General features: G+C 40.3%; 1 protein-coding gene across 3 annotated transcripts in view; it reads left to right on the top strand.

Moving 5' to 3' along the window:
* Positions 1 to 19,584, top strand: part of SGCD (sarcoglycan delta) — a 410,168-nt gene that overhangs the window by 139,173 nt on the left and 251,411 nt on the right. The window lies entirely within an intron of this gene.

Consider the following 19,584-nt stretch of genomic DNA (forward strand, 5'->3'; position numbering starts at 1 on the left):
TTTTTGGCCAAGACCGCTGTAATGAAATCCAATCCAATTTTCTTAGGAAAGAAAGCCTCCATCCTACAAATTATTTTTCATATATGAGATATTGTTAGGAATTTATTTTTGTCATATGTTTTCACTCTTTTTTTCTTGGTCCTTTGCCCTCTGATGCCCCAGGAAAGACAAGGACTCTACTCTGAAGTTAATTTTCACAATCTTATTTCAAACAATTAAATCTCAAGACCTTTATGGCAATATTACTCAAGGAGCAATAAACCTTTGGGAGGGAGTCATGCAGTGGGAATCCTACACTTACTCGTTTGACTTTCTTCTTTCGAAAATAGCCTTAGTGATTGACCAAGTGCACTTTTTATCTCCTTCATTCCTGGATAAATCAATTTTGCATTGTCCTTAGAGCTCTATGCTAAATCAAGAATGTTTAAACCCTAATCATACCTTGAGACCTAGAGCTTCCTACCTATATAGATTTTACAGATATTACAGATGTAGGCCATGGGTAGACTATGGGTGAAGGACGAAATATATGAAAAGCTGCATATAATAGAATAGTGTCATGCATAAATTTTATATAGCCATGTTCAATTATATGCCACAGAGGGAGAGAGACAGGGTTGTGAGAGGAGGGGGTGAGAAGCGGGAAATGACCAAATGTTCTGTATTCTTCCCCGTGTTCAAATGAGACCTTGCCCTTTGTACTCCCGTGGATACAGCCAGAATGCAGATAGAAATAAAACAAGCCAATTCTGAACTTTTATATTTCTAAGAGTCCAGCTCCTGGCTTTAAGGGACAATTAAGAAAAAAATTTCAGAGTTAACTTAGACTGTGTATGTGTATATTTTATATTTTCCCTTTATCTGCTCTCTTCCCTACCCTACTTAAGATGCTGAAATTCGTAGGATTACCTAACTTTAGAACTGAAAGAAACCACGGAGATTATTTAGCTTAACCATCCTTATTTACTGTTAGGAAAATCAAGACCCAAAGAGAGGAAATGAATTAAGTTTACTGAATTTGAGAAGAGCAGATAAAATTTTGGTCCCTTTAATTCTAATGTAATATCTTTTCCACTGTGTTTAGAAATCAGATAACTATGCTTGTTAGAATTTTGCATAAAGGGAGATTAAGTGGACTTTGAGTGGCTGGGTGTAGGGGTGGCAGCAGAGACAGTAGTGAGGAATTTTTTATGAATAAAACACAAGTGTTCAGAATATAGACCCTTTTCTTTATTTTTACAGTAATATTCTTAAAGGAAAGAAGGCTATAATGTAATTTTTAGGCTATGAGCTTATGCAGAATTGTTCAGAATAGACAATTTTGATTAATATGAATTCTGATTAATTATATCCTGATTCATCAAGAGTTTATTATTTTTGAGAAAAATTAGCCTTGAAGTAAGCCCATTCTCTCTTCTTTCAAATGATTCCGTATACTTGGAAAGATTCGTACTTTGGAAAAATGTGACCATCCCTGGGAATCATCAGAGTAACACATGATTAACAGCAGCAAAGAAAAGGTGTTACCTTTTCCCAACGAAGTTCTCTTGAGGGGCCGATATACAGTTCTTGGTTCTCTAGCAAATGACCAATTTGTAATAAGGGTCAATGACCATTAGGCTTTGAGGTATAATTTTTCACCTGGACTGTATATTTCTTGGGATGAATTTACATGGAGATGGTGTGGTTTGCATTGAGGTCAGTGGAGTGTTTACTAGAGGGAACAACAAGGAAGAAATGAGATCTTTGTTTTCCACATCCCAAAAGCACATGACCTTACATGAGTCATTCAACTTGTCTGTGTCTCACTTCCTCCACCCAAAATGAGTGTCATAAAAACTGCTTAGCAGATGATGATGATGATGATGGTAGGTAAATTTTAGCTACCCTTATTATGTGCTAGGTACTGTGCTAAACACTTTATATGTACTGTCTTATTTAAAATTCACAACACATGTACGAAATAGCTACTACTATGATACTTATTTTACAGATAAGGAAACTAAGACTAAGAAAATTTGTATAGTTTTCCCCCAGATCATACGACTGGTAAGTGGAAGAACCAGATTTGAATCTGTGTTCCCAACCACCATTTTATACACAAAAGCATTTTGAGAATAGACATATACAGAAAATATAGGGAATTTTTTTCTTGGTTGCATTCTTAAATACTCTTGTAGAAATCAAAGCAGTGGCAGGAAAGAGTACTTGATTAACCAGATCCCTTTTTTTAGAAGCAAACTGGGAATAATGCTTTAATTCCTTCCCCAGCTATCTTTTCCCACTGAGCAAATATGGCTTGTACAGCACATCACAGTTCATGAATATTCCATGTTATATTTGTCAAATAATGTAATGACATTTAGGATTAGGCAGAGTATAGCAGAGGTGTTTTGGCCCCAAAATAATTAAAGTCCTTTGTATTGCTATTGATTTTTTTAAAGTCAAAGTTCCAACAATTCCCTGGCTCTAACATTGATTATAGCATTTTTCTGCAGTTGAACTGAAATGCTATGTGGGAAAAGGTCATTCTGCACATTTTACATTTGTTGAGCTGTATTTAAAGCAGAGTCTCCAGTATCTTAGCTGCAACTTGAGAATAAATTGGATGTTACTGGGTGCTGGTTACTGGGTGCTGTGACCAGGAAGCGATATGTTTATCAGAAGGGGTCAGGGTTACTACCTGTAGGACGGGCCCAGCCGCTCCTCAGCATGTGGGATCTTCCCGGACCAGGGCACGAACCCGTGTCCCCTGCATCGACAGGCGGACTGTCAACCACTGCGCCACCAGGGAAGCCCCCACCTACCTTTTAACAGGTCAGTGCTTCAAGTGTGTCCTTAGACAGTGCTTCCCAAACTGTAATGTGTATGTCAGTCACTGGAGAGCCAGTGAAAATGCAGATGCTAATTCAGTAGGTCTGGGGTGGAGCCAGGTGATGCTGATACTGCTGGTCTACCTAACGTACTTTGAGAATGGAGACAGTAAAGGATACTTCTGTATCCTAGTGGAGGGAATTGATGCAGCATGTCAACTTAGGAAAAAATTAGGAGGCAACTTGCTACAATTAGTGGTGGTAACATTCATAGGAACATTGTGAAATTGGGAAAATTTACGTCTAGACATTTCCTTAAATACAAGTGTACACTATGTTGCCATCTTTCCTTCTGTAACTCTTATTCCCTGAGTCATGAAGTGTTCAAGCTATTTTCCCCCAGAGGGCTCCACGAGCATCTTTTCACCTTTCCCATTTGTCCCATATCTCTAAGACTGCTCCCTCTTCTTTCTCTCTATAACCCACATCAAAAGTTAACTGTGGGCTTCCCTGGTGGCACAGTGGTTGAGAGTCCGCCTGCCGATGCAGGGGACACGGGTTCATGCCCTGGTCTGGGAGGATCCCACATGCCGCGGAGCGGCTGGTCCCGTGAGCCATGGCTGCTGAGCCTGCGTGTCCGGAGCCTGTGCTCCGCAACAGGAGAGGCCACAACAGTGAGAGGCCCGCGTACCAAAAAAAAAAAAAGTTAACTGTGACCTGCCCCATACTCTCACAACCTTACCCTCAAGCTGTCACCAATATAATCAGTTCAAAGCCTTGATCCAAAAACAAATAATTCAGAGAAGTTGGATGGAGAGGGATTTTGGGGAGAGGACATTCCTGGGATCCTTGAGATGATGGCACTCAGATACTCGTTAGTGTTTGCAGTGACGAGACTGGCTGAGCCCTAGCACTTTCTACAGCAGGTGGTCAGTCCCTTGTACTTGCCCCTCTAGATGCTCAGGCTTCCATGCTAAGCGACATTTTCTTTTTGTTTCAGAAGCTCTTAGTTTGTGTGTGTTTGTAAAGAAAAAGAAAGTAATATACTTACTCCTTTCACTTTGGGACAATGTCTTTCCCATCTCTCATTTCCGTGCAGCCTCCCGAGCTTTTTCTGCAGCCAGCAATGTCCTACACAAGTTGTAGATAACACAGGAAGGCAGCTTAAATTATTTTTCAATATTTTCTGAGAGTGAAAACGCCAAGTCATATATTTTAGTGAACAGATACACCTAAAAAAAATTCAGTGTTTCCTTAACTGGGTGGGGAACTACAAGAGAGGAGTAAATGACAAAGTCAGTCATTTCATCTAGACTCTTGGTAAAGACTCTAGGGAGAGAAAACATTCCAAGAAATAAATATATTTTACCCTTGTCCACAACTAGTTATTTTCAGAACACTTGACAAACACTAATTAAACTGCCTACTAGCTTTAAGAATAATGAGGACCATAAGGCAGTCAGTTAGCCTGAGTGCTTTCATGGAAAAGCTTTTCTTTCATTTCTGGTGGTTCTGGAGTCATTTAGCTAACTCTTCCCACAGTCACTTCAGGACGAGGCAAGGCAGAGAAAATGTATGCCAAATTAAGAGTCTGATTAAGAGTTAACCTTCCTGGGCCAGGCAGGACCTGCGTCTGGGATCTCACTAGCTGTGTGGTCTTACATGAAGAACTTCAGATGCTCTAAGATTTGGTTTCCTCTTGTTTGGAAGAGGGGCTGCGGAGGAGTATAAATCTTATGATGCAGGCAGCACTGATTTCCTTCCAGTCGGTGTGGTGCCCGTGATACTCTTGGAGCGCCATAAGAATATTTTAATTTCTTTTAAAATGAGAAGAAAAAATGAAATTTAAAGCCAGAGAAGATACTTTAATATGTTTATGTTCATAACAATGCAGTCATCAAATATAATTTTGAATGCTTTTTATGAAAAAAGGGGCGACAAGGGCAAAAGTGCCTAGGACGCCACAAAGTCACAATGGACCTTAGCGTATATAAACCACTTAGCACAGTGACTGACACTGGGAAGCATGGTGGGGGTTGGCACACGTTTTCTGCCTAGAGCCAGATAATAAATGTTTTAAGTTCTGCAGACCAAAGTGGTCTCTGTGTTTTTGTAACTACTTGAATGTGCTACTATAGTGTGAAAGCACTCATAGATAACATATATACCAATGGGCATGGCTATACGCCAATAAAACTTTATTTACAACAGGCAGCAGGCTGGATTTGGTTCCTAGGCCTTAGTTTACTGACTCCTGACTTAAACTAATAATTATTGTTATTATTGAAATGAATTTTAATTTTATGCACTGACTTCCATAAACCATCCCTTAGAGAATGTGAACAAGTGGGAAAAGAGATAAGTGATAGCCTTTGGGGTATTCTAGATAGCCAAATAGAAGAACCCCTTAAAGTCTCAGTTATTCAGGATTCATCTCATGAGAACAAGTCATCACATTTTTCTGCACTGTACAAAAGAAATAAGTCAAGCATGAGATAACAGAATGCTGTGGTCACACCTCGATGTTCTCAGAGACCACCTTGTATGGAAAAATGAAACACTCATAAAGCAAACAATCTCTATTGAGGATCAACATGTATACTTATACAAATCCATAAACAGAAATTGCACATGGCAATGTACCTAGTTATGCTCTGCAACGCTCCATTGAAATTTGAAGCTGTAGAAGGTCTTTCCCTGTGATTCCTGGGCCCAATCAGGCAGTTGCCTAAAGACAGATGATATTTAATAATTATGTAGGGGGAGCAAAAAGATCTTCCAAAGACTAAGCCTCAGCTCAGTACAAAGAACTGTGAGCCCCTGAAGGGGTGGGCATGACCCCATGCATTAAAGGTCTGTACATGACTGGAGAGGAAGGCCCTCTTCAGTCTCCTGAAGCCAGAACTTTAGTTCTCATTAACTTTGGCCTAGGAAACAAATAGCTAAATTGCTTGGCTGTGTATATAAAATAGTGGCTCCTAGAAGTAAGAGGAAAGAGAAAGACAGCCTGTAGTGTTACAGAATGCAAGTTCCTGTGCCCAGCACACAGTGAGGCCAAACTGAAACGTCATAGTTTGGAGCAGAGAAAGGTTTATTGCAGGGCCATGCAAGGAGACGGGTGGCTTCTGCCCCCAAAACCCCGAAATCTCCAAAGGGTTTCAGCAAAGCACTTTTAAAGTCAAGGTGAAGGAGGGGCATGGTTGGTTGTTGCAGACTTTTCGGCATAGGAATCCTTTGTTCTTACAGCTGTCCACATAGGTTAGGTCATGATGTTCCTGTAAACCTCCAACAAAACAAGTGTTATTCTCTGTTCTGCAACTTTTTATCTCTATATGAATGGACTAGTAAAGGTCAGAGCAGGAGAATAGGCTCTCCTGTATATTTCAGGCTATAGACAACATTCTTTTACAGAAGGTGCAGAGCCAGCGTGACTAAGCACAGGCAACAAAGCGCAAAGGTTAAAGCAAAAGAAACAGATCTAATATGGAATCAGATTTGTTCTTCCCTATTAGTAGGAGTAAATTTGGACTCAAATCCAGAGTCTGATACTTATTTTCTCTATGGTGTTAGGAAGGTTGTTTTCATTAGAGTCTCAGTTTTTGTGATGTTCAAAGTAGGGTTAAAAATAACCTATTTATACACTGTGCATGGCAACTGAGAGGATTAACTGAGATTCTACATGTAAAGACCCTATATCATTGATAGACATGAAATAGGTGCTCAATGAATGGTTACATTTTAATTCCTGTTAGAAGTAGGAATAATCACTCCCGGGAATAATGGCAGCAGAGAAGGGAGGGCCTAGAAAACATAGGCGCTGAAACTTTGGGCTCTAGAATTTAAAACTTCCCTCTGTTCAATCGTTAGCTGTATTACATTGCACATTTTTCTGATCTTGAGTTTCCTCATCTGAAAAATGGGCATAAATAGAATATACTTCCTAAGGCTGTTGGGGATGTTAAATGTGGTAATGCATATGAAGCTTGGCATACTGCCTAGCATAGGACAAACTGCTGGCATATTGTAGAGGTTTATGCCCTTCCTCCTTATCACCATCATCATTGCTTAGTATGAGGCATGTGTTTTGGGGGTCTTAGACATATGGTGTGACCTATAAGAGCACATGAATCTTCTTAAAACTGTGTGTACCAGAGCTTGTTTCTTCGTTTTTATTTTTTGTCCATATGTGCATTTTTCTGGAGTAAAGGTTCGTAGCTTTTATTCGCTTCTCAGAGGGATCCACAACCCAAATGGCTTTACAGGCCACGTCGTTTGACAAACAGTCCATATGCTTTGAGGACATCTTTTGTAGCCTGAATTATAATTGCTTATGATGATAATCCAAGTTATCAAGAGCGTGTCCCCTTAAATTAGTGTACCATATTTAAGGAGATAGCCAGAACTGTATGGTAATATATTTTAGTGAGATTTCCAGATACGAAAGAATTGATTTTCACATGAAAGGATGAAATTAAAGATGTGAGTTTCAATACTTGGGAAAATCAATATATGTGAAATAACTTATTCCTTAATGATTCTGGGTAGTGATCACCCAGTTATGGTAAAAAAAGAGCATGCAGTAGCTAATATGTATTTATCATTTTGCAGATAATTTTCTAAAGAGTAGCTTATGTGTATTATGTCATTTAGTCCTCTCCATAACCCCAGGATAATTCATAATTATGCCTGGTTTCTTAATTGGTTCAGTCCTTTCATGGGTTAGTATCAAGTGACACCTAGACATCCTTTTGGTGGGGACTGAAAGCAGCTGCAAAAACAGAAGTGATTCTATTAGCTATTGCTAGTAATGAGCACTTGACTCACTTGCTGTAAGGAGAGATGCTGTGAGTGCCAGCTCTGTAGAAAAACACATTCAGAGAAGTACGGACATGGCAGTTCAAGCAGAGATCTCTAATGCCGCTAGTTCTGGAGTCTCCCAAGTTCATATTATTTAATAAATTCAGAAAGTATGCTGGTTATAAAGAGAGGCATATTTTCTGAAGTAATCAGCTTTTACCAGGGAGTTACCTATAAATTACATACAGTACTTCCAAGCCAGGCTAGGGAGCTGAGAGCCTATGGAAAAGAAATTGGTGTATATGGGGAAATAGCCTCTTGCTGGATGTGAACAAGCTCTCTCCAAATTCAAATTCATTTATTTCTTGAGCACCTTGTAAGAAAGAGGAAATACGAAAATACTTGTATGCTCACCATGAACTTCTCAGCTCACTTCTGGGATATTATTTGAAAAGAATATTAAAATAGAAGATTTATTCCACAGGCTATGTCTCTAATTAACTGAATGATTACTATACAACTCATAAAGTGACTGATGTTTTGAGGTTTTTTTCTATCATTTCTGTTGCTCTGAATTTTCTCAAAAAGACATTTTTGCCAAGTTACAAATATGTATCGTATCAAAACATTTGAACATGAACCAACATAGAGTATCTCAAAACAATCATAATAAGGATTAATTTGATTCAAATTGTGTTCATCCGTAGCAATGTTAAATGTTGCATTAGAGTTTTTTACTCTAGTGTAAGAAGCAACAGTTTGCCTTACTTAAGGCAAGGATATTGGGTAAATTACTAAATTAAAAGAAAAGCTTAACAACTTAAGTCTACAGAAATGCAGGAGCTAGATTATTTCCGGGGAGCTCAGTAAAAAACCCTAAACCTTATTTTCTGGATACTGAATCTGAAGAGCTCAGCTCTTCAAATTTAAATTCCTCAGAGGGAATTAATCGGGTGATATTAAGTGGGTGACTTCTTGCCCATTGTTAAGATATGAGTATCAGTATGATAGACAAACACAGTAGGACCTGCATGGGATGAAAGAGAGACTATTCTTTAGAAGAGAGAGATTTTAAAAGACATAATTAAATAGAGATATACCATATTCATGGACTGGAAAACTCAATATTATTGTAATGCCATTTCTCCTCAAGTTGATATGTGGTTTTAATGTAATCACAATCAGAATGACAGAGGCTTTTTTTGTGTTTGTTTATAGAAACTGACACATTTTTGAAATTTATATGAAAATGCATAGGAGTAAGAATTGCCAAGAGAATCTTGAAAAAGAAAAAAGTTGAAGAGCTCATATTACCTAATTTAAAATAAAACTTCAGAATCAAGACAGTATAATGTTAGCAAAACAACTGAAAAATTGAATGATAGTACAGAATAGAAAATCAAAAAATTGACTCAATCATATATAGTCAACACATAAACAGTCAGTTGATTTTTGACAAGGGTTTCAAGGCAATTTGATTGGAGAAAAGAAAGTTTTTTCTACAAATGGTACTGAAAAAACAAACTTATTTTTTTAAAAAAAGGAACTTCAGTCCCTACCTTGTAGTACACACAAAATTAATTTGAAATGGATCATAGACTAAAAATTAAAAGCTAAAACTGTTAAACCTCTAGAAGAAAACATACAAGATTATCTTCATGAGTTTGGGATAGGTAAAGATTTCTTAGGACATAAAAAGTACCCAACATACAAGAGTAAATGATTAATTGGACTTCATCAAAATAAAAACTTCCACCTATCAGAAGACACCATTAAGAAAATGAAAGAGCAAGCGTGAGACTTAGATAAAATATTTTCAATACATTTATTTTAGAAAGGGTTTATATCAATAATATATAAAGAATGGCTACAGTTAACAATAAAAGACAACTCAATAAAAAATAGGTAAAAGACTTAAATAAATGTTGCACAAAAGAAAGTTTATGAATAGCCAATAAACACATGGAAAGGTCCTTAGCGTCATTAGTCACTAGGGATATCCAAATTAGAACACCAATGAGATAGTATTCCACACATCCTAGGTGGCTAAAATTAAAAGATTGATTACACCATTTGTTAAGGGTATGCAGTAAGTAGAACTATCACATGGTGCTGAGAATGTAAATATCACAACCACATAGCAGAATTGTTTTGTATTTTCCTATAAAGTTAAATATATACGTACTCTATACCCAGAAATTCTACTTCTAAGTAGCTGAGAGAAATTAAAATACATGTTCACAAGGTGCTTTTAAAATAATATTTATAGCAGCTTTTTCATAATAACTGAAAAGCAGAAATAATCAAATATTCATCAACAAAAGAATGGATTTATTGTTATATATCTATATACTCAGTAATTAAAAAAAAATACCGAACTTCTGACGAACATAACAATGCAGATGACTGTAAAAAAAATATTAAGTTAAGTGTAAGAAACCAGACACAAAATAGTATATAATGGATGATTCCATTTATAAGAATTTTAAGAACAGGCAAAACTAATCTATGTGATAGAAATCAGAACATTGTTTGTCTGTAGGAATTGACTGAAAGTTAAACCTGGGGACTTTGGGAGTGAGAGTTTTCACTGAGATGGTAGCTTCATGTGTCTGTATGTTTGTCAAAATGTGTTAAATTACAAATTTATAATCTCTGCATTTCACTGTATATAAGTGTTCTTGTAATAAAAAAAGAAAAGGAACTGGTTGGTAGGATTCAAATAAAGTCATGGAATATCATGAACTTCGCTTACTCAGTGCTTAAATTGGATAATTCCACCTAGGAAGACCCAACTAAGATCTCATTGAAGATTTGAGTGACTGTTTCTGCCATTTCCTCCCCTTATCAGAAACTTTGCAGCACTTATTAGCACCTTTACTTAAAGTTTTTTTTTGTTTTTAGGTTTTTACAGTTTTTTTCTGTGCAAATAATGGTAAATTCCGTGGGAGTATCATCTACATCAGTGCTTCTCAAACTTTCATATGCACAAGAATTACCCAGGGACTTTATTAAATTACAGATTTTCAGGCGTTATCTTGTAGATACTCATTGGAATTGGTCTTGAGCTGAGGAATCTGTATTTTTAAGTAGCATTCCAGGTGGCGGTCTGCTGACCACCTTATAAGAAACACTGATCTATATCACATTTGAACCATTTCTGTCATATCCACAAGGCTTTGAGTGCTATGTGCTAAGAAATAAGCTGTTTAATAAATAAACTACAGCTTCCCTGGTGGCACAGTGGTTGAGAGTCCGCCTGCCGATGCAGGGGACGCGGGTTCATCCAGGAAGATCCCACATGCCACGGAGCGGCTGGGCCCGTGAGCCATGGCTGCTGGGCCTGCGCGTCCGGAGCCTGTGCTCCGCAGCGGGAGAGGCCACAGCAGTAAGAGGCCCACGTACCGCCAAAAATAAATAAATAAATAAATAAACTAGATGAGTTTGAATCTCTCGGACACCAGTTTTCAACTGTGGGTAGATATTTTTTGTTGTTTTTTGTATTAGAAACTTCATACACATTCTAGGAACAACCCCAGATTTTTCCCAGCTCCTTCAGTTTTCAGATGTGAAAACTGAGGCCCAGAGAGCAACAGTGACTTTCCCAAGGTCTTTTAGCTAGCGAGAGCTCCATGGAGGCTGGAACTCACATCTCCTGACTTCTAATCTAACTCAGCTCTCCCTATCACACCATGATTTTGTCAAGATCAGAAAGTGCACTGGTTCTCACGTGGGGGTCATTTTGTCCCCCAAGGGGTATTTGGCAATGTCCAAATCTGTTTTTGGTCATCTCAATTAGGGGAGGGATGGGGGAGCGGTATGTGGTAGCTATTTAGTGGGTTGAGGCCAGGGATGCTGCCAGACACCCTACAGAGTACAGGACACAGCACAGCCCCTGCCACCAAGAACTGTCAGGCCCCAAATGTCCATAGTACACGGTGGAAAAACTGTGTGCTAGTCACTGTGGAATTCAGTGGTCCCAGCTAACTCTTCTTGGAAATGTTTCAGCCTCGTGCAAGCACCGTGTGTCAGGATCTCCCTCAAATACTCTGGAGGCTGCCCTGTGTGCTTTTGTGCTCATCCTGGCTCTAAACCTGAGGCCTGGCTGCAGACACTCCTTTCCTCTAGGCTTCTTGGACGGACTCAGCACTGCCGTGGCAGCCTGTGTCATTTCTTTGACACAGCATTTGCCAGCAGCCAGCCAGGGAGTCCTGAACATGGGCCACCCCAGCCCTGCCAGCAGCTCTCTGGTGGGCCGGGAGCTGCTCCAACTGGTCACAGAAAGAGCAGCCAGCTGGGTTTGAAAGGAAACATTTAACTTGGGTCCTGATTGAAGCAGAAACCAGTTTAGAGATGTGCCCTCTCCAATTTGAGATTTTTTAAAGGAAAATTGGGGTAATGAGTAGGAAGGGAACCTCATAACTCAGGATATAAGGAAGGAGGGATGCTCAGTGTGTGCCCAGAGTCCATTTGGCCAAGTTTTATTGTGCTGTTAGGGTAGCATTAACTTGATATACACACACTGGGTCTCAGGGTTTCAGTACTTCCAAACTATTTGACCTCAGAACTTTACTAAACTGCTCCAAGTCAGTTTCTCTGACTACAAAATACTGATGATAATAATAGTGCTGATACTAGAGAGTTGTTATAACGATGAAACAAGTTAATGCATGTAGAGAAAGACTGTAGTGTAGTGATTGGTATGCAGTAAGCACTAAATAAATGATAGCTATTAGCTATGATTTTCCCACACCATTAACTTGCAAAATGTGCCAGGTTCCACCTGCCTCTGAGAATACAGCAAGCCCCCTTCTTCCTTTTTACACCAATAATATATTGGGCAGTTTCTCTATGCCTTAATTACTGCAAGCTAGCTCTCTTCACAGTATCCCCATCAGTTAACCATCCACAAACAGTTCCCTCCCTTGTCCCCACAAATCAGCCTTTCAACTGCAGCCACTGTTGCCCCGACTGTATTCCTTCTTGACTGAGCTGACTTCCTTGGCCCACAACCCCATTCGGAGGTGTCCCTCCTGTGTCATGGCATGTCTTCAGCATGATGGTGGGGTATGAGCTTTCCCAAGGCTGGTGGTATCAGAAGAGGTCAGAGCACATCTGGGAATCCACATGGAAGAGGAAGAAAAATCTCTTTGCTGCTCTGTGCCTTCTTTTTTTTTCTTATGGGCCACAAAGCAGCCCATATCTGATTTAGAAATCTGTTCTGACTAGTTCTATCACCTTATTCCTCTAGCCCGTCTCTCCAAAAGGACTTCAATCCATCCAGAAAATAGGAGGAGACAAGATACTCTGTGACTCCCATTTTCTTCCAGTCCCTCCCCCAAGCCAACACTTCTAGCAAGTCCTGCTGTAACAAAGCAAACAGTCCCCAAAATAGCAGAGCTGCAAACAACTCCTGAAGGCCTCTGCAAGAGTGTATATTTCTTTGGCAGCTTCAGGCACCCGACTCAGTACGTCAGTTATGAGGAGACCTGTTTGAATCCTAGAGGATTGGGTTGGGGGCATAGAAAGAGGAGCAATGAAGCACTTGGTGGAGGAAGTGGCCAAACATGAGAAAGGCAGAAAGAAGGAGAAAAGAAAGATGTGCAGAAGGGGTAGCACATTTCTTGGAGTAGGATGCACTGGGGCTTGAAGGTGAAAACACCCAGGGATCTGAGTGAGCATGAGAAAGCAGAGAGGCAATCCATTTGCTTTGTTGTGATTTGCGCGGACTGAAGGCAGCAGTCAGCTGTGGCCTCTTCCTCATCACTAAATGCCAGAGAAGGCTTGTCTAGCCCAGGTCTCCATGGGATTTATCAGCAAACCAGTCCAGGAACTGGATCACTTCCAAGTAGTCCCCTGTGCGGCTGGTTCTTGAACTTGGGGTACAGGAAGACGACACAGGATTTGCAGGGATATGCAGGTCTGCCCATCTGTTGGCACCTTCCAGTTACATTTCTGTGGTTTGCATTTTAACACAGTAAAAAATGGTTTTGAGTTAATCTTTGAAAAATTCATAAAATCCATACGATAGCGAAAAGAAAGCATTCCAGATATGAACTAGGTGTGCATAGCCAAAGTGGAAGCAGAATAAAGGTGATAGAAGAGCTGAGAAAGGGAGTGATTAGAAGAGATAAACAATGCAGTAATCATTATTTCTTACCCCTGATATCCAGAAAAACTAAATTCTGGTGTAATCATCATACTCAAACATGGCCATAAGGAGAGTTAAAGTTTAAAACTTTTCAAGAGAGGCGGTTGGAATTAATTTTGAGATTAGGGCATAAAAGAACCATATCTTAAGCTGGAAAAAAAAAAAAAAGCCTTCAAGAAAATAGGGCATATTGTAATGCTTCTGTGGCTAAATGTTGTACGTGGGGGAATTGGAACGCAGTGAATAGGAAATCCCCAACTTCTTCAGCAGGATTGTTGTAGGGGAAAATTGTCACCCTAGGGAGGAACCCGTCCTGGCAGCTTCATATAACGATGACTCTGGAAATCCCAATCAAGTACTGTCTGATAGATAAACTAAATCCTTTTGTTTTAAAAATATACATCCAGGCCAGTTGGTGTCACCAATCTAAGTAACAGCTTTGTCCCAAAATAGATGTTAGTACTGTGATCTCAGCAGGGATTTCTTTTTTTAGAGAAAGATATTTTAAGGGCCTACAAGAAGGTTTTTTGGAACTTCCAATATCCTTGAACTGCAAACAACAGCAATTTTAGACATGGAGTGTTAGCTCAGTGAACTTAAGAAAAAAAAGAAATAGAAAAAAAAAGAAAGGAAACCCATACAATTGTCAGTGCTAAGTGAGCTGAAAAGTAGTTTGAGAGAGTGTGTTGGACTCAATTCTTTCTGTATTCTGTTTTTACTTTTAAGGAATCCTTCAGTACTGTTGAGCCCCATTGAGTAGAATGGAACCAACCGAATATGGCATTTGTTTAATATGTATATGTTTTTGTGTTATACTGTGGTGGAGCCAGTACATTGAACAAAGCAAGTGAGACTCATAAGATGCTATCAGACAGCAAGGTTATTCTCCCAAATGCAATATAACCCATTAGAACCCACTCAGTATACCCAGTGTTTCCCCTGACCTTGGATGAATGTAGGGCAGGCCCCATGGCTTTTCTGGTCACTCTCAGATAATGAGTCATCTGGACAAATCAAGTCACAAAAACAATCTCATTTCAGTAATTCCAGGGAAAAGAGGGAAAAGGAGAGAAGAGTCTTCCTTGACCAGTACTATTTTTGTTGGTGCCAGTGTTCTCTGCCCTTGGCCTGTGTTATGGGGACTTTATCTCAGGAGGACTTTGTAGGGATCTCTCACTAGCTGTTGCCTTGATACTGACAGCTGCCTCTTCCAGGCTGATGGCCGTGATTTTCTAAATGTGTGTTGTTTGATTTGTGTATTTGTCTGTTTGGCAACCATTTATCACAGAACCAACGATATTAACTATAGTTTCTTATTTTCTCTATTCTTGATGGTCTGGCATTTGGGGGCCTTACAGACCCAGGAAGAGACTGTCCCTCCCAAGGCTATTTACAGACCCTTGAACAACACCAGAGTTAGGGGCACCAACCCCTGTGCAGTTGAACATCTGCATATAACTCTGGTCGGCCCTCCCTACCCATGGTTCTGCCTCTGCAGACTCAACAGTGGTGACTCATGTAGTACTGTAGTATGTATTTATTGACAAAAAAAAAAAAAGCCACATATAAGTGGACCGGTGCAGTTGCAGTTCAAACCCATGTTGTTCAAGGATCAACTGTCATTTATAATGATATAACAACAACTTGCCTAGGAGCACAACTTTCACATGCAATCCCAAGTCTATAGTCCCTACCACCTCCTTATCTGACTCTTACACACCAGTTCAATATTTCCGCTGCCCGAAAGCATCCCAGAGTCAGGTATCAGACAAACTGAGGCCACCCCTATAACCCAAAGCCCACTGGAATTATGCAAATAGCCAATCCTAAACTGTTTACTCTGCTTTACCTTGCCTTTCCTGGGGAAAACCCAATAAAGGCTCTGGCCTAGGCTACCCCCTCACTCCTGCTTTTTTCCCTGACCAAACCTGCTGCTTCTCCATGTTGCCTTGCATGGTGTGGCAGGCCCCCTTCTCTCAGGAAATAAAAGGAGAAATTGCTTCTTTCAGTGGCATTGGCCTTTGGTGTCATCACTCGGTCACCTGCAAAGATTAGGCAACTTTGCAGCAATTTGGGTACACATTTTAGAGCACATAGTATTTCACAATTTGAAAAAGCTTTTTTGGAAAGTGGTTCTGATTACATAATACCTGGACTCAGGATTTCATAGGACGCAGTTTAAAAATATTTAAGAGCAACCAAAAAATGCAGATATATAGCCATAGACACTTCATCTAAATTTTATTTTAATGAACAGAACTAATCATAATGGACGTAAAATGGGAAGTGAAAATTTACCTTTAAATCACATATTTTCTATGTCATTAGCTGCATAATGCAGTATTTCTCAAAGACTGTTCTCTGGAATAATCATTTCTGTAGACAGTTAACAGATAGTAGAGAAAAAAGTATTTTAATCAAATGCTGTTGGAATCTCTGGGTCAAACTGCCACCACCATCTAGAGAGTGTACAAAAGAATAAAGAATAGGAAACGGGGAACTACAGGGAATGCTGGGAGAGGCAGCATGGATCAGTGGAGACTTGAGACTGGAGTCTAGGGTTCAAGTGTAAATGTTGCCCTTTACTAGCTCTGTGAACTTTGAGTGTTGAACAGCAATTTTAATCCTCACCTCAACCATCAGGTGGAAATAACTGTTTCTGTAGTAACAGCTATGACTACTCCATGGCATATCAGATTTCTTTATTTTTGTTATACCTCTTTCTTTAATTTCTGAGTGGACCCTCACTGAGATTGATGAGCAACGTACGTATATCAGGAATATGAGTGGGCTCCCTTCCTCAAGCCAGGAGGTGGCTTCAGCCACAGGCCCTGAGGATGGTCACTAGTGATGTGTCAACCCTCTTCCAGCGAGGTCCTTATGAGATCCGGTAGCTGTGCAGGCAGCTCCGCTCCCTCACTGCTACTCTCAGCCACAGAAATTTTGTGGAAGCTCCCAAGACTAGTGAGGTGAGCTTCAGTCCTGAGAGGGATCTATGTAGCCACTCATTGGAAACCTTTCCCCTGAGGTATCTGTGTTCAAGCCATTCACAGGAACTGCAGTCCTCCAACCACCTTCCGCATCTTGCTCAGTCGCTCTCCACTTGCCATCCTTGGGAGCAAACAGCTGCCACCTGTTAGTCCTTTCTGGTAATCCAGCCAGCTCCTCAATGATCTTCAGCCTGAGAGTCAAATCCCGCCCCCCCCTCAAGTGTTTTATTCGATCTTCTCAGCGTGGAGAGAGAGAAAAAAAAGTTTAATAAAATTTTACATTAAAAAAACAAATTTAAAGATTCTTCTTAAAAAATGCATGATGGAGCTAAGCAGCTACGTCCCTGTCAGGGTCTGCACTCTCTCCAGGCCTCCACCTGTGGGTCCATTTCATTCATTAAATTCACCCACCCAGCATCTTTGGGCATTTGATCTGGGGACCCCTGCCTTTGACTTTAAAGCACTAAGACCTGAGGAGGATGCACTCTTTTTGCTTACATCCATTGTAGTATCTTACTCAAGCTCACAACCCTAAGAACCCCTACAGCTCCCTTTTCACCCCAACACAATGGCGTAAAAATAGACAAGACAGAAAAGGCACTCAGAAACAGTCAGCCCTGGCTTTTCCAAAAGTCTTGGCATGACTTCACTCCTCCTCTTCCTTTGTCTACTTGTGTTCTTCTAGAGAAGGTGGAAGGCACAGTTCATGCAAACCACCCACTCGTAGGTCACTGACTGATATTATATTAAGTGCCAGAATCTGGTCTCTTGGTTTTCCCAGTGCTCTCCATGAAGTAGTAACCTACTCTGACCCAAATGTATGAAGTTGCCAAAACTTGAAACCAAAGCAGACACCACCAGCTGCTGTTGTGATGAGTGTAGTGGCCTAGCAGAAGCACCTGTGGCTGGAAGGGCCAGCCTTCCAGCTATCTTGCCTGATACTTCTTCTCTACCCGCACTGGGATGGCTGAAGCAACAGCAAGACAAGCTGCTGACACAAATACTCTTGGCAGTCAGTAGGGAAGCACCATAAGAGTGCTTTCAACTGTACACAACACTCTGCCGGAATTAGAGAGACTGTACTTGACTGATAGGTAATAGAAACATCCAGAGAAAGTAAGGTTTTGATTAAAATTTTGATTCCGTTCTTCTGGGATTCCCTCAGTTTTTCCCTCAGTGGTTCTCTTTAGTTGGCGTCTCTTCAAATGGTTTCACACATGATGGCAAAATGGAAGCAGCTGTTCCAGGCATCACATTTGCATACCACACATTTACAGCATAAAAGAGCTTCTCTCCCCTCCCCCACTTTGCTTAAAAACCCTGGGCTTCACTCTGACTGGACCAACTTACTTCTCAAGCCCAATATGAGCCAATCACTGTGCAAGGGGAATCAGATGACCCTGACCAGTTTGAGTCAGTCAGAATCTTCCCTTGGAACAGAGAGGAATCAGTTTTACCCAAATGGCACGGCTTCTACCAGGTAAGGTAGGTGGATCATTACCATAACTTCTCTACTAGCTTATTTAGTTAACTAGATTGGAGGGGAGAAAGAACGAAATCAACATTTTCTGAAACTACTCTCTCCTAGGAATAATGCTGGGTGCCTTACTCTCCTCGCAATTTCCCCTACTGAAAATCACTTGTGCTTTTTAGGAAATTCCGAAAGCTAAATCTGAGAAGGTTAAGGAAGTTGCTCAAGATTTAAGAGACCCATTAGGTATTAACACTCAGATTTTATTGCTTTGAAAAGCCATACCTACAAAACACTATGTATGTAAAATGTCACAATATTCCCTGAGAATTGGGTGAGAGGAATACTATCAAGTAATAGAAAGATAGCTTTAGGAGCTAATTCCAGCTCTTCCACTAATAGTGTTATATGAGCCTTTTTTTTTTTTTTTTTTGCGGTACGCGGGCCTCTCACTGTTGTGGCCTCTCCCATTGCGGAGCACAGGCTCCGGACGCGCACGCTCAGCGGCCATGGCTCACGGGCCCAGCCGCTCCGCGGCATGTCGGATCTTCCCGGACCGGGGCACAAACCCGTGTCCCCTGCATCGGCAGGCGGACTCTCAACCACTGCGCCACCAGGGAAGCCCCTATGAGCCTGGTTTTGAACATATCTCTAAATCTCTTTCAGCATTGGTTTTGCCATTTGACAAATCGAATACTTCATAATAGAATGGATTCCATGATGCTGGGGAGAAGATTAGGATAATGGATATAGTATTGAAGTAAAGGGAAGATGCCTAACAAAAATAATTATTTTTCTCTCACCTAGAATATTGGTGTTTGAAATTTCACTGTGAGGCCCTTATTCCTATAGCCTAAAGTTTCCTCCACTTAAAAAAATGTACACACTCTTAAATTCTGATGCATTAAGCTAAAGCCGCAATCTTTAAAACCTATAAGGACCGGCCAGTAACAAATGGATAAAGAGAGACAGGGATAGGCTGTTAGTGGTCAGGGAACTGTGATGATCTGAGCCTGGAGCCTCTTGACCACGTGAAAAGGAAAATGGCTACTCAGCTTTAGCCAATTGTAATCAATTAGGAATTTGAACCTTTTTGCTAAATCTTACGAGTTTTCCAGAGAAACTCACAATCTGAATGGCTTGGTTTTTGTTTTGTTTTATGTTTTATTTAAAACACTACCTGCATCCAGAAAACTACATCTGCTGTCACGTAGTTTGAAACTTCTTCTATTATGTGTCTCTTGATCTACATGAGCCTGGGGTTTTCTTATCTACATCTGTCAAAAGAGGGAGATAATAATAGTATTTGCCCTCACGGGAATTTAGAGAAGAAGAAGAATGGAAATGTTGCTACAGTGAAGT

Source organism: Grampus griseus (assembly GCF_964374135.1).
Source record: "Grampus griseus genome assembly, chromosome: 3".
Classification (NCBI taxonomy): domain Eukaryota; kingdom Metazoa; phylum Chordata; class Mammalia; order Artiodactyla; family Delphinidae; genus Grampus; species Grampus griseus.